At 44.3% G+C, this 15,785-nt stretch overlaps 1 protein-coding gene across 2 annotated transcripts in view; it reads right to left on the reverse strand.

Moving 5' to 3' along the window:
• Positions 1–7,852: 7,852 nt before the first annotated feature.
• Positions 7,853–15,785, reverse strand: part of ATP6V0E1 (ATPase H+ transporting V0 subunit e1) — a 46,583-nt gene continuing 38,650 nt past the window's right edge. Inside the window, exon 4 of one of the 2 annotated variants that reach the window (XM_023218951.1) lies at positions 7,853–8,185. The gene's annotated coding sequence lies outside the window, so the exon portion shown is untranslated. Of the gene's footprint in view, positions 8,343–15,785 lie in introns of both variants that reach the window. The other variant, XM_023218950.1, reaches the window with a different exon arrangement.

Below are 15,785 nucleotides of genomic sequence, written 5' to 3' on the forward strand. Positions count from 1 at the left end.
CAGTGGGCCAGGCCTGGTAGCTCACGCCTGTAATCCCAGCACTTTGGGAGGCTGAGGCGGGCGGATCACGAGGTCAGGAGATCGAGACCATCCTGGCTAACAGTAAAATCCCGTCTGTACTAAAAATACAAAAAAATTAGCCAGGCATGGTGGCAGGCACCTGTAGTCTCAGCTACTCTGGAGGCAGAGGCAGGAGAATGGGGTGAACCCAGGAGCAGTGAGCTGAGATCGCGCCACTGCACTCCAGCCTGGGTGACAGAGAAAGACTCCGTTTCAAAACAAACAAACAAACAAAAAAACCTCTAGCCTCAGCGGGGTGCAGTGGCTCACGCCTGTAATTGCAGCACTTTGGGAGGCCGAGGTCGGCGGATCACGAGGTCAAGAGATCAAGACCATCCTGGCCAACATGGTGAAACCCCATCTCTACTAAAAATACAAAAATTAGCTGGGTGCGGTGGCATGCGCCTGTAATCCCAGCTACTTGGGAGGCTGAGGCAGGAGAATCGCTTGAACCCAGGAAGCAGCGGTAGCAGTGAGCTGAGATTTGCGCCACTGTACTCCAGCCTGGTGACAGAGCGAGAATCTGCCTCAAAAATAAAATAAAATAACATAAAATAAAATATAAAATATAAAATAAAATCTCTAGCCTCTGAATTTTCGGGGAGGCAGATTTGAGAATGATTTCCAGTCCTTCTGCTTGACTGGCATTTTGATTATTAAATTGTTTCTCTGCTGCAACACTTCAGCTGTTTTCAGTGCATTGGCATTTCTGGGCAGCAGGCAAGAAGAATCCATCAGGCTATAACAAGCTTGTTGTATCCCCTGTGCCTCCATCCTAGTAAAGGGCTCCATCACTCAGTGGGAACCTGGTGTAATTCTCAACTCCTCCCTGTCCCTTATTGCCTCCACATAACCACTCACTCACTGAAGTTTATGTGTATGAACTAATAATTATGGCCCCATTGTAGCTACCTCTCCTAATTCATTTCCATTACCACACTCCGGGACACCTACCTCTCCCGGACCTCTGCAACAATTTCACAGGTCTACTGGAAATACCTCAGACACTCCTCTCTGCTAAGCTCTTTTTAAATTTAAAAAAATTTTTTTGAGATGGAGTCCCACTCTGTCCCCCAGATTAGAGTGCAGTGGCGTGACCTCGACTCACTACAACCTCTGCCTCCCAGATACAAGCGATTCTCCTGCCTCACCTCCTGAGTAGCTGGGATTACAGGCGCACACCACCACGCCTGGCTAATTTTTGTACTTTTGGTGGAGACGGGGTTTCGCCATGTTAGCCAAGCTGGTCTCAAACTCCTGACCTCAGGTGATCCTCCCGTCTCGGCCTTCCAAAAGTGCTGGGATTACAGGTGTGAGCCACTGTGCCCGATCCTCTCTGCTCTTACTCATCCTTGGGGTTTACCCTTAAAGGTCACTTCCTTCAATAACCCTTCCTCCCACCACAAGTTTAATGTTTCTAGGGCTCACTCTTACCTAGAAACCTGTATTTCCCTAACATACAGCACCTTGCTCCCTGTGGTACACTCACCAGAAGCACCAGCAGTACCTGGGAGCTTGTTGGAAATACAGAATCATTGCTCCCATCTTGATTTAATCAGAATCTGTTAAAACACAATCCCCAGGCAATCTGTACATTACCATTTGAGAAGCACTGGTGTAGCATAAATAACCATTCATCATTACTGTTGAATTCTCTTCCTTGCTAAACTCTAGGCTGTAGGAGGTCAGGTTGCTGAGTCTTTTTGCTCAAGCAGCTAATATCAGGACAAAAAACAGAAGCTGAAAATACCTGTGCAACCTGGTTGAATCTGGCTGAACTACTTTTTCAACCTGTTGTTGAAAAGCGTCTGCAGCTTGGACAAAGTCACACTTAGCTTCTTAACTTACCCTTCCTCAAATACAGGCTTACTTTGACAAAATATCTGCTCTGCTTGTTCTGTTTTGGAGTGGCAACCCACAGTAGTACCACACTGTGGACAGTGCAAAGAAACCAGGGAAACCATGTCAACGTCCTGACAGAAATGGAATCTTGATTGGATTCATGCGGGGGGTCAGTATTAGCTGCTGAGCATCCTCAGCTACTGGAATACCCCCTTCTTTTGGAGATGGCTTGGGGGCAGTGGGAGTTGGGAAAAGAGGGCCAATACATTTCACTGAGATGGGATTCTAACTGAAGCAAGGGCAGCCTGAATGAAAGCTTTGCTTGGAGCAGCTGGGCATGGAAGAACAGTGGGGCTTTTTCTAACCGGTGTGGGACCCCAGAGCATTGATACCCTAGGCTTCCACTTTTCTGTGTGGGAAGAATCAAAATCAATGCTCCCTTTTCATCTCCCCCTGCAGTCACTGTGAGCACCTATATAAAAGGTTAGAGTTTTATACACGGAATGATCAGTGCTCTGTCCTGCACAATGAAAACGATCACAATTTCTGTGTGAACTCACTGATTTTCATTGATTCATAGTAGCTTCAGTGTTTTAATAAATCTAGCTGACTTCATTTCCCCGACCCTGAATAAAATGTGTCTATGTGTGCACTAAATTATATTTGAAGGAAGTACTAACACTTCTGACAATTATGCCCTCAAAAATATACTTTTTTCTTCCTGATTATAAAAGTAATACATGCCGTTTATGGAAAATTTGGAAGACACAATATTGTAAAAGACATAATCACATTTGACATCTTGGTCTGTTCCCTACCAGGCTTTTTTCTGTGTATAGAAATTCTGGGTTTTTTTGTTTTTGTTTTTTTCCTGTAACATAATATTCTGACCATTACCTTTTGCTATTAAGGTAACTTCTATTGTTTCTTTTTACTGCACTATTACATTTTCATTGGAAAAAATGCTGAAAAGGAAAACAAAAAATAAGATGACTTGTAATTACCATCTAGAGGCAAGCAACGCTAGTAATTTTGTTCTCTTTTCTAGGCATATATTTTGAAAACAAAATTGATTTTACTTCATTTGGATGCAGCAACATGATTTAAACAGCTCCTTATGTCGGCATTAGGTTATTTCTAGTTAACTGTACTGTGATAAGCATTCTTTACAATAATGTTTTATGTTGTGCTTTCCTTTGAAAATTATGAATTTTCTGCAATTAATTTCATCCACTTAACTCTTGAGAGAAAGTTGAAATAAAAGGGCCACGGGAAAAATAACACGTAACGTTGCTGTAGTCTCCATCTCCATTTTTTTTGTTGTTGTTTTTGAGATGGAGTCTCACTGCATTGCCCAGACTGGAGTGCAGTGGCGCGATCTTGGCTCACTGCAGCCTCCACCTCCCAGGTTCAAGCAATTCACCTGCCTCAGCCTCCCTAGTAGCTGGAATCATAGGCACCCACCACCATAGTGGACTAATTTTTTTTTTTTTGAGGTGGAGTTTAGCTCTTGTTGCTCAGGCTGCAGTGCAATGGCACCATCTTGGCTCACTGCAACCTCTGCCTCCTGAGTTCAAGCGATTCTCCTGCCTCAGCCTCCCAAATAGCTGGGATCACAGGCATGTGTCATCATACCCGGCTAATTTTGTATTTTTAGTAGAGATGGGGTTTCTCCATGTTGGTCAGGCTGGTCTTGAACTCCCGACCTCAGGTGATCTGCCAGCCCTGGCCTCCCAAAGTGCTGGAATTACAGGTGTGAGCCATCGTGCCTGGCCTCCATCTCCATATTAAACACATATGTTCTCCCAAACCAAAAAGAATTTTTGCATAGAGGATGGGAGTATGAAACTGTTCTAAAATGTGTAGACACATATTTTAAAATATAATTTATGTTAATAAAGGAGCAGTTAACTCTTGCCAGATTTTTCATGATTCTTGGCAACAATTTTAAATCATTTCTCAAATTCTAAATTTACTTCAGCATGACCAAACACCTACCATTGCTTAAAAAAAAAAAAAAAAAAAAAGGCTAAACAAAAAGGTGCTACTTTTGAAGCAACGTCAAAGAAAAGATAAAATATTAAGTTGGGGTAGTGACGCATGTCTAGACATCATTACATGTTTAAAGAAAACAACAAAAACGGTGCTAAAAGAAACCAATCAATCCTCACACTTCATCTTCAAAATCATGCCAGAAATACTTCCATCCTGGTGTAAGAGTTGGTAGAACCTGGAAGGGCAGAAAAGGTGTGGTCCAGCCACTTAGGCTCTGGTTCTGAACTCAGGCCTGGGGGCCTAATAAGGGTGCCTTTTATTTTTCTGTAAACCTCTACCTCCAGGTACAAATGACTAATCAAAAGTGTAACCATAGGCTAGGCACAGTAGCTCACACCTGTAATCTCAGCGCTTTGGGAGGTCAAGGGGGGCGGATCATCTGAGATCAGGAGTTCAAGACCACCCTGGCCAACATGGTGAAAACCCGTCTCTACCAAAAATACAAAAAGTTAGCCGGGCGTGGCGGCAGGCGACTATAATCCCACCTGCTCGGGAGGCTGAGGCAGAACTGCTTGAACCTGGGTGGTGGAGGCTGCAGAGCCGAGATCACGCCATTGCACTCCAGCGTGGGCAAACAAGAGCAAAATTCTGTCTCAAACAAAACACAAAAAACCCAGTGTAATCTTACGTAGAAAAAAAAAATCACTTGGCTCTCCCTCTGGGTCCTATCTTTTTTTTTTTTTGAGACGGAGTCTTGCTCTGTCACCCAGGCTGGAGTGCAGTGGCCCGATCTCAGCTCACTGCAACCTTCACCTCCCGGGTTCAAGCAATTCTCCTGCCTCAGCCTCCCGAGTGGCTGGGACTACAGGTGTCCGCCACCATGCCCGGCTACTTTTTTGTATTTTTAGTAGAGACTGTGTTAGCCAGAATGGTCTCCATCTCCTGACCTCGTGATCCACCTGCCTCAGCCTCCCAAAGTGCTGGGATTACAGGTGTGAGTCACCGCGCCCAGCCCCTCTCTGGGTCCTATCTTAACAGTACTGTCAATGCACCTTGGGGATTTGGTCATTTGGAAAATACTCTTGATGTATTATTATAATTCACAAATCATCTTCCCCGCCAAAATTTCATTTGGTAACAACCTCATATAGTAGAAAAGGCACGCATTATCCCTGTTTTACAGATGAAAACACTGAGAGTCAGAAATTAAATGATCTGCCCCGTTACACAGCTAGCAAGTGATGGAGTAAGATGGCAAACCTAGGACTTCTGCTAATCTAGTGATTGTCCCAGGAGGCCACATTGCGTTCGCCTGGAAGGGCTCTGGAGCACAGAACATTTTCGGTATCCTCTGAAAGGGCTAAATGGAGGTCCTTCCAGTCTGGGCCCTGACAAACACTGGATGGAGTAAGGGAACGGTTAGGAAAATATGATTCACCAACATCCATCTCAGATGCCTGATCATGTTGTAAGAAAATAGTTCCATTATTAAGGGTGAGGTGAGGAGAGAACATATGTCTGGGTTCATGTATTAATGGCATTGAATCTTCTCAAGAATTTAATAAATGAGATCACTAGGGCTCAAGGATAAAGTGACTTTCTGGGCAAAGGAGACTTACAGAATTTCCCCTCACAAAACCTGAGGTGATTTCGTCATTCCCTCATTTCAACAACAGTATGATGGCAGGGCGCAGTGGCTCACTCCTATAATCCCAGCACTTTGGGAGGCCAAGGTAAGTGGATAACCTGAGGTCAGGAGTTCGACACCAGCCTGGCCAACACAGTAAAACGCCATCTCCACTAAAAATACATAAAATTAGCCAGGCGTGGTGGTGGGTGCCTGTAGTCCCAGCGACTCGGGAGGCTGAGGCAGGAGAACAGCGTGAACCCGGGAAACGAAGATTCCAGTGAGCCGAGATTGCGCCACTGCATTCCAGCCTGGTAGACAGAGCGAGACTCCATCTCAAAAAAAAAAAAAAAAAAAAAGAAAAGACAAATGGAGCTTCTGAAAAAAAAAATGGACCTCTACCAACTGACAGAACAAGGCAGAACTCATAACCCTGAATCAGTCAGGGTCATGGCTTCTGCCTTCAACTGTGCCATGTAATTAAAAACACGCCAAACTGTGATAACCAATGCGAAGAACCCCCCAAAGCTACCCTCCATCACTGCCGGAAGGCGCCCCACAGCTAAGATCTGCTGTGTCGAACCTAGGCAGGCTCCCTGTCAGCGGATGCATAAACTCAACTCAAGATAGACAAAAGCCACACTCAAGGGAAGTGCTGCCACATGAAGGCACCATGAGGCTCAACTTGGAAAACATTGTTTCAAAAACCTTGCAATCTGCTGGAAAGCAGTGTAGGGTGGGAGTGGGGAAGGTTTCAGACTACCCCCAGTGATGATGGGCTGCAGGGCTTGACTTGTAGAATCTGGAAACACAGCTGCATTGGAGTCACACTTCCTCACACCATCAGAGCTCAAAGACTGTGGCATCCTTTTATGTAGCCGCAGTAACCACCAGCATTGCTTTCTTAGATGACAAATACTGACTAAGGGTCATGTAAGTTGTTCTGGTGAGAGACAGCTTGGTAATCTGTAATGGCAAATTCTTCCCTCTCACCCCGAGACCCAGAGTTGGCTCCTGGCCAAGGCAACTCTGAGGGAGGCAGGGTAGCCTGTGAAAAGTGCTCTAGTGTGAAAATTAGAAAACATGGATCCTGGCTGGGCGCGGTGGGCCACACCTGTAATCCCAGCACTTTGGGAGGCTGAGGTGAGTAGATCACAAGGTCAGGAGTTCAAGACCAGCCTGGCCAACATGGTGAAACCCCGTCTCTACTAAAAATACAGAAAATAGCCGGGGGTGGTGGCACATGCCTGTAATCCCAGCTACTTGGGAGGCTGAAGCAGGAGCATTGCTTGAACCCGGGAGGCAGAGGTTGCAGGGAGCTGAGATCGCACCACTGCACTCCAGCCTGGGCGACAGAGCGAGACTCTGTCTCAAGAAAAAAAAGAAAGAAAGAAAACATGGATCCTACTCCCCTGTCTGCCTCTGACCAACTGCATTAAGCTGGGTGAGAAATTCTCCCTGTCTGGGCTCAGCTTCCTGATCTATAAAATGATGGAGTTAGCCTGTATCACCATGGCCCCTTCAACTTTAAATCATCAATGTTTTAAATTAGCTAATGTGGCCCTCCTGCTGGAAATGTAAAGTATGGAGTTGCCTAACAGACTGCACAAAAGTAAAGAATGAAAAGAAATGAGAGCAGGAGAGTCACTTCAACTTGAAACTCACTTTGGTCATAAGAATAGCAAAGTAATGAGTTCAGACAGTTTGGGAGGAATAGAAGAGTACAAACTGCAAAACAGGAAATCCATTCTTGGCTGGCTATCAAAAAGCCATGAGCTGGTAAAAATTTAGGTTCATTTTAATTTTTAATTTCTTGAAAGTCATAAAGCCCTCAAATTAGTATATCGAGATGCCTGCTACTGAAACACAAAATTACTGTCTCCTGTCCCTAGCTTTTTAATCACTCTTGACTTCTTCAGTCCTGTGTCTGACGCTGTGATGGTTCCATTTCAGGAGCATTTGCTGCCTTGTTCTGGGGCTGGCAGATATCCTTGGCCTGCTCATCATGCTATCATCTAAGGACAATGCTCCAACACAGCCTTATATTACAGTTCTGTGTATACTAACCTTATCTCTCCAAATAGCTTCTGAACTTGCAGGGACTCCAATTTACACATCTTTGATCCCTCCAGTGCCTTGGCTGCAGCAGGCACTCAAATGGTTACTGAATGATTAAGAAAAGCACTTACCAGTCTTTTCAGGCATCTCAAGGTACATGGAAGGGTTTATATACCCAACCTAAGTTTAGACTACAAAATCATTTTTTAAAAAGGCATCATGTAGCGATAGAAAAGCTTATAAAAGTGAATTTTACAAACACTGAACCCAGATTTCCATAGAAAGGAGAAAAATATTTATTCCAAAAGATGGCAGAAATAAGAAATTCATCCTGAAAGTATGTTTGGTGTGATTCTGTTGAGATGGCTCTTCCCTCTGAACGTGCTCTCCTACTGACCACCCCACTGGAGTCTTGTTTGTCTTGCAGCAGTTTCTCAACACTTCACCGATTCCCAGGTGAGAAGGCAGGAGCCATCTTCAAATCCACAGATTCCAAGGAGAGAGTAATGTATCTCTCAGAAGAACAGCATCTTCTTAGAAGAGTACATAATCGTCTTGTGGAGTCGGCACAGTTCAGGTTACATAGGCACGTAATTCATCAAACTGTAAAAAAGGCGAAGGAAAACACGCTGCATTGTAGAATAAGGCATTCAAATGTGCTGTTAACGTTTAAGGCAGCTGATGGCCAAAACAGGCAAGTCATGAAAGGTAGCAGGTTTGGAGGTGATTTTGCATCTAGAAGGCATTCTCTTCTTGCGACCTGCAAAACGAAACCATTCTGGTAACTAGTCCTCATACATTCCTCAGGAAGGCAAAAAGTTAACATCAAGAAAGTTAACCAGGCCAATACTTTAAAATGCATAGATGTTCAACAAGATATGAAACACAGGATAATCAACTTGGTGCAAGTTTGGCCAGGTTTTGCAGGGCTGTGGCAAAAGGTCCAGTAACCAAGGACACTGCTGAAATGAGGAGCACAAGTAACACTCTATGTTACAGAACGCAGGAAGAATGAAGCTGACTGAGACTGATGGTGCTGGAATCTAATGATTTCACCACAGTTTCAAGAGTCTGTAGTTTTCCCTTCCCTCTTACAGCATGGAGGGGAGGTTCCCACAGGCACGGCAAACTCTGCTCTGGGGCCAGGCTCCTGGGGAGCAGGCTCCTTGCACTGGTCTCGTACTGGAGGCTGCCCGCTAGCTTGCTCCCCGTTCTGGCTATCTCAAGTGTAGGTGACAAATGACACTTTTTTCTAGGAGTTTAAATTCAACACCATATATATATATATTTTTGACACAGGGTCTTGCTCTGCCATCCAGGCTGGAGTGCAGTGGCGGGATCTTGGCTCACTGCAGCCTCAATCTCTTGAGCCCAAATGATCCTCCTATCTCAGCCTCCCAAGTAGCTGGAACTACAGGTGCACATGAACACACTCGGCTAATTTTTATATATATATATTTTTTGTAGAGACAGGGTTTAATCATGTTGCCCAGGTTGGGCTCCAACTCCTGGGCTCAAGCATTCTGCCCACCCCAGCCTCCCAAAGTGCTGGGATTACAGGCATGAGCCATCACACCCAGCCAATAAAATAAATTTTATCTGAGAATACTGAAGTAGTGAATACGTATGGTTTGTCTGTTAATTTTCCATGAAGAACACACTGATTAGACTTCATAGTACAGGCATTTTTTGACAAAGCAACAATCAAAAAAGGGAGAAATAGGCCTTCACTTTTGAAAAACCATATACAAATGGGGGATAGTTTTCACTCAAGATCAATGATACCAGTTTAAAATAAACTGGTACCAGTTTAAAATACCCCGGCCCTGGTAGGCCGGGTACAGTGGCTCACGTCTGTAATCCCAGCACTTTGTGGGGGCGAGGCAGGCGGATCATTTGAGGTCAGGAGTTCGAGACCAGCCTGGCCAGCATGGTAAAACTCCATCTCTACTAAAAATACAGAAAAATTAGCCGGGCGCGGTGGTGCATGCCTGTAGTTCCAGCCACCTGGAAGGCTAAGGCAGGAGAATGGCTTGGAGGCAGGAGGCGGAGGTTGCAGTGAGCTGAGATCACGCCACTGCACTTCAGCCTGGGTGTCAGAGTAAGACTCTGTCTCAAAATAAATAAATAAAAAAATAAAAAATAAAAAATAAATAAATAAAATGTAAATGCGCATTATGTTAGACGGCAAAGTCATGTAGTTTGATTTTGTAATAAATTTTTATTTTTATTTATTTATTCTTGAGACAGGGTCTTGCTCTGTCACCCAGGCTGGAGTAAATGCAGTGGCACCATCATGGCTCACTGCAACTGCCACCTCCCAGGCTCAAGTTCCTCCCATCTCAGCTTCCCAAGTAGCTGGGACTACAGGCGTGTGCCACCACATCTGGCTAATTTTTGTATTTTTTTGTTGTTGTTGAGATGGGGTTTCGCCATGTTACCCAGGCTGGTCTCGAAATTCTGGGCTCGAGCAATCTGCCCATCTCAGCCTCCCAAAGCGCTGGGATTACAAGTGGGAGCCACTGCGCCCGGCTGATTTTAGAGTACATTAAGGAAGCATGTAGTTTTTTTTTTTTGGAGATGGAGTCTTGCTCTGTTGTCCAGTCTGGAGTGCATCTCAACTCACTGCAAGCTCTGCCTCCCAGGTTCACGCCATTCTCCTGCCTCAGACTCCTGAGTAGCTGGGAATACAGGTGCCCGCCACCACACCCGGCTAATTTTTTGTATTTTTTAGTAGACACCGAATTTCATTGTGTTAGCCAGGATGGTCTCGATCTCCTGACCTCATGATTCGCCCACCTTGGCCTCCCAAAGTGCTGGGATTACAGGTGTGAGCCACTGTGCTCAGCAAGGAAGCATGTATTCTTATCATCTTTGTTATGAAATAGCTGACTGGGGGTGGGGCTGGAGAACTTAATCAAAGGGTCCATGTTCTCATTTTGCAAAATAAAGGAGTCATAAGGTTATTATCAGATAAAACTGACAAAAGGACGGATGCGGTGGCTCATGCCTGTAATCCCAGCACTTTGGGAGGCCGTGGTGGGTGGACCACTTGAGGTCAGGAGTTTGAGAACAGCCTGGCCAACATGATGTACCCCATCTCTACTAAGAAAAAAAAAAAAAAAAAAAAAATTAGGCCGGGTGCTGTGGCTCACTCTTGGAATCCCAGCACTTTGGGAAGCCGAGGTGGGCGGATCATGAGGTCAGGAGATCAACACCATCCTGGCTAACACAGTGAAACCCCGTGTCTACTAAAAATACAAAAAATTAGCCAGGCGTGGCGGTGGGCACCTATAGTCCCAGCTACTCGGGAGGCTGAGGCAGGAGAATGGTGTGAACCCGGGAGGCAGATTTCAGTGAGCCGAGATCGCACCACTGCACTCCAGCCTGGGCGACAGAGCAAGACTCTGTCTCAAATAAATAAATAAATAAACACAAAAATTAGCCAGGTGTGGTGGTGCGTGCCTGCAGTCCCAGCTATACGGGAGGCTGAGGCAGGAGAATCGCTTGAACCTGGGAGGTCAATGCTGCAGTGAGCCGAGATTGTGCCATTGCACTCCAGCCTGGGCAACGGAGCAAGATTCCATCTCAAATAAACAAACAAAAACCTGCCAATGTGCCAGGTGCGGTGGCTCACATCTGCAATTCCAGCACTCTGGGAGGCGGGGCGGATCACCTGAGATCAGGAGTTCAAGACCAGCCTGTACAACATGGTGAAACCCCATCTCTACTAAAAATACAAAAATTAGCCGGGTATGGTGGCACATTCCTATAATCCCAGCTACTCGGGAGGCTGAGGCACAAGAATCGCTGGAACCCGGGAGGTGGAGTTTGCAGTGAGCCAAGACTGTGCCACTAGACTCCAGCCTGGGCAACAGAGTGAGACTCTGTCTCAAAAAAAGAGACAAAACTGGCAATGAAGATAACATAAAAATATTAAGTCTAGAACCAAGAAATCTGTTTGGGGAAGAGTAAGTGAACGTATTTATTAAACGATATATTAGGCTTAAATTTTATCGTTTTAAAAATTTTAGATAAATTTGCAAAATAATTCCTTCTTTACCATGATATGTAAGGTTATATATTGTAGGAGATTAAATACAAGGAGTTAAGCATGTATTTAACAATTCAAGGCAATGTACCAAACGAATGGCAAAAACTGGAGAGCTAAATATGTTTAGAAAGAAAAGAAATCACTCTGAAACAAAGTAGCCAAGGAAGGATGTGCTAGGATTTGCCAGCTGGGCACTGAAAGAGAAAGCATCAGAAAGAATTAAGAGAGAATGGGTGAACCGAGGCAAGAAAGCAGAAGGAATTTTGACAGGAGAGTATATTTATTAAGTTGTTTTCTAAGTTAATGAATGTGGTAGGGTAGTGAGAGTCAGGAAAAACCAAGTAAAGCTAATGAGGTCAAGAACATGAAAACAGTAGGGCCCACACCACTAGGGCCTGGAGGGGAAAGTAGTGAGAAGGAAGGCAGACTGGGGTGGGAAGGCCTTGACAGTCAAGTCAGAGAGCTGGACGTGGCCTGCAGGTTAGCTGTTCTTATCTGTTGTGGCTCGTGGGACTGCTGGTGACCCTGGCAAAAGTTGTGTGCTTACAACATTTTATATCGCATTTCAAGCGGCATGTACTGTCTACAGTCAGAGACGTTAGGTTAAACAAAACAAAAAAACAAAACAAAACAAAAAACCCTGCTGCAGGCCACAGAGAGCTACTGACAGTTTCTGAGGCAAGCTGATCTATTTCAGGAAGTTCCTCCACCAGGAAGATAAACAGGGTGGTGTTCTGTAGATAGATGAGGGTAGAGCCAGGGAGACCAGATGAGCCCCTGTTATAATTCAGAACTGTAGTAAGTGGGGGGCAGAAATGAGGGTACCTGAAGGAGGAATGGAAGGGAAGGGCAGACACAAGAGATATAATGAAAGCAGATGGATTTGAGGAAGAGGAGAAAAAAATGACGCGACAGGTTCTGACCCTGACAAGGCAAACTATGATATCGGGAACTGAAATGGAAACATGGCTGAGTTTGAAATGGCAGCAGAATACCCAGCCAGAGTACTCAGAGTAAAAGATAAACTTTTAAACCACACAACACCTTGCACTGTTGAACTTCTCCCAAGTATGGCTTACTTCAACATCCCAACAGATCACAAACCCCTTTGCAGCCCCGTCTTCTTTGAAATCCCTACTTCAGTACTATACACCTCACAAGCACTCAAGTATTTTTGGAATGCGTAGAAAAACAGCTCCCACAGGGCAGAGGCCTAATTATCAATATCCTCTATTTCTTTCCTGGCCTGGACTTTATAATAAAATAGATAGTATTTCTATGCCTTCAGACTGTGGTCCACCATCTCAGATCATCTATCAGGTAACAATGCTGTGCTAAACCAAGTAACTTCCAGGACACTGGGTCTGAAGCCGAAGCCACTCCTCCAAGGAAATTCCATAGTAGCAGCACACCCCACAAGGCTGTAGGAAAGTGAACATCAACAAAAACAGCAACCTTGACGTTAGAGTCCCACATACATCTTACGAAGTCACACTCAGGAATCTAAGGGAAGTAGACAACAAGGCTGGCAAAGCCAGGGATGGAGTGAGCACTGCTCTTAGGAGTACTGGATGCGTTTATTTCCAGCCAATAAACATAACGTGCTGTAACTCAGTCTCTCATCAGGCTGTGGTTCGGTTCTTTAATTCGGGAAAGACAATCATGACAATTACATTGATCAAGGCAGCAAAAGATCAGTTATGTATTTAACAGTGTGTTCTTTGGATTGATTCCATTCCATCAATATAAAATTATTCTAAAGCTTTCATAACTGGTCCTCATTTTTCTCTGTTGAATACCATGTCTGGCTTACACCTACTTTCCAAATCTGGCCTCTTAAAAGAAATCATGTACAAAATCAAACATTTTTCCTTATCAGGTGAGGTCAGACCTAAATCTACTTTCTAAACTCCTTTATCATCTCACCATTAGGTAAAAGTTCAAAATTCAAAAGGTTAAACAGAGCTCAATCCTTTGACTTTACCATCCAAAAAGTGAAGTCAGCCTGTCTTTTTTTTTTTTTTTTTTTTCTGAGACGGAGTCTTGCTGTCACCCAGGCTGGAGTGCAGTGGCCGGATCTCAGCTCACTGCAAGCTCCGCCTCCCGGGTTTACGCCATTCTCCTGCCTCAGCCTCCCGAGTAGCTGGCACTACAGGCGCCCGCCATGTCGCCCGGCTGGTTTTTTTTTTTTTGTATTTTTTAGTAGAGACGGGGTTTCACCATGTTAGCCAGGATGGTCTCGATCTCCTGACCTTGTGATCCGCCCGTCTCGGCCTCCCAAAGTGCTGGGATTACAGGCTTGAGCCACTGCACCAGCCTGTCTTAAGAGTCTGTCTGTTCTAATGCTAGGCAGAGATTAGATCTTTTGATGTGTTAACTCCCAAGTCTTAGGTTATGATACCATTGTAATTCTGTTAAACGCAGAATAGGCATGACATGATGTTCATAATTAGGGATCGCCTGGCTTGCCCTCCTACTTCCTGGCATATTGCTTTTAAAGGAACCATGTTTAGTATAAGGGTTTCAAGCAGTCCGAGTACTGTGGACCAGAGTGAAAACATGGGTAATCTGTCAATTAATCAGGTTGACAGAGATATGACAGTGAAAAGAATAAGCAGATAAAATGTCTTCAGATCCACCCCCTCAGTGTTATTTAGTGTCAAAGGGCCCAATTCTCTCATTATCATGGAAGGAAATGAAACTCAGAGAAGTGAAAAGCAATGCTGGAACTAGATCCAACTGAGGCCTGAAGTTCTCAGCTTTAAACCCTAATCAACAGCCTTACCTAACACTCACTACAGTTGAAATAAAGAGTAGAAAACATAACTTGATGAAAAAGGCAGGTTAAAAAAAAATTGGTATTATTGCCAGCCACACTGGTTCATGCCTGTAATCCCAGCACTTTGGGAAGCCAAGGTGGGAGGATCGCTTGAGGCCAGGAGTTCGAGACCAGCCTGGGTAACACTGAGACCCCGTGTCTTAAATTAAAACACACACACACAGACACATATGTATAAACATATAAATAAAATATATATATTGAAGGGGAAATTAAATTGGCAAAATTCAGGTTGTGGAGAAACAGAAACTCATATACTGTTTGTTTGTTTGTTTGTTTGAGATGGAGTCTCGCTATGTTGCCCAGGCTGGAGCGCGTGGCGCAATCTCAGCTCACTGCAAGCTCCACCTCCCGGGTTCACACCATTCTCCTGCCTCAGCCTCCCAAGTAGCAGGGACTACAGGCATCTGCCACCATGCCCGGCTAATTTTTTTTGTATTTTTTTAGTAGAGATGGGGTTTCACCGTGTTAGCCAGGATGGTCTTGATCTCCTGACTTCATGATCCGCCTGCCTTGGCCTCCCAAAGTGCTGGGATTACAGGCGTGAGCCACCGCGCCCGGCCACTCATATACTGTTGATGGGAATGCAAAACAGTATAATCTCTGTGGAAGACAATGTAGCAGTATCTAGAAAAATTATATATATATCTTTAAACCAGAGATTCCATTTTCAAGGAGGCTATGTTAAAGATCAACAGCAAAAACAGAAAATGGCATATGCATAGGATGGCACTGTGGCTTTATCAGTAATAGCAAAAGACTGGAAATAATCCAAAAGGATTATCAATGGTAAAGAGATGAGAAAGATCTCTATACATCAGTATGCAGCAATCTCTAGTATATATTGTTCAATGAATAAACGAAGGCACAGAATAGTATATGTAGCTGATATCTTTTCTGTAACAGCAGTGTGTATGTACATATGAATTACGTATTTGCTTAATCTTTGCAAAATATGAAACAGTGAAAGGATAGATTTCTCTGAATGTATCTTGTTCATAATTTGACTTTGGAAATGTTTTATATATTCAAAAAACAGCAGCAAATAAGACAGAAAAAAATACAATAATTTGAACACAAACAACTTAGTCTAACTGTATTATCAAACTGGTGACAAAACTGCCAGGGGAAATAATAACAATAATTCCAGGGCGGATGCAGTGGCTCACACCTGTAATCCCAGCACTTTGGGAGGCCGAGGTAGGTGGATCATGAGGTCAAGAGTTCGAGATCAGCCTGACCAACATGGTGAAACCCTGTCTCTACTAAAAATACAAACATTAGCCAGGCGTGGTGATAAGCACCTGTAA

The sequence above is a fragment of the Piliocolobus tephrosceles genome, chromosome 4, assembly GCF_002776525.5.
Source record: "Piliocolobus tephrosceles isolate RC106 chromosome 4, ASM277652v3, whole genome shotgun sequence".
Taxonomy (NCBI): domain Eukaryota; kingdom Metazoa; phylum Chordata; class Mammalia; order Primates; family Cercopithecidae; genus Piliocolobus; species Piliocolobus tephrosceles.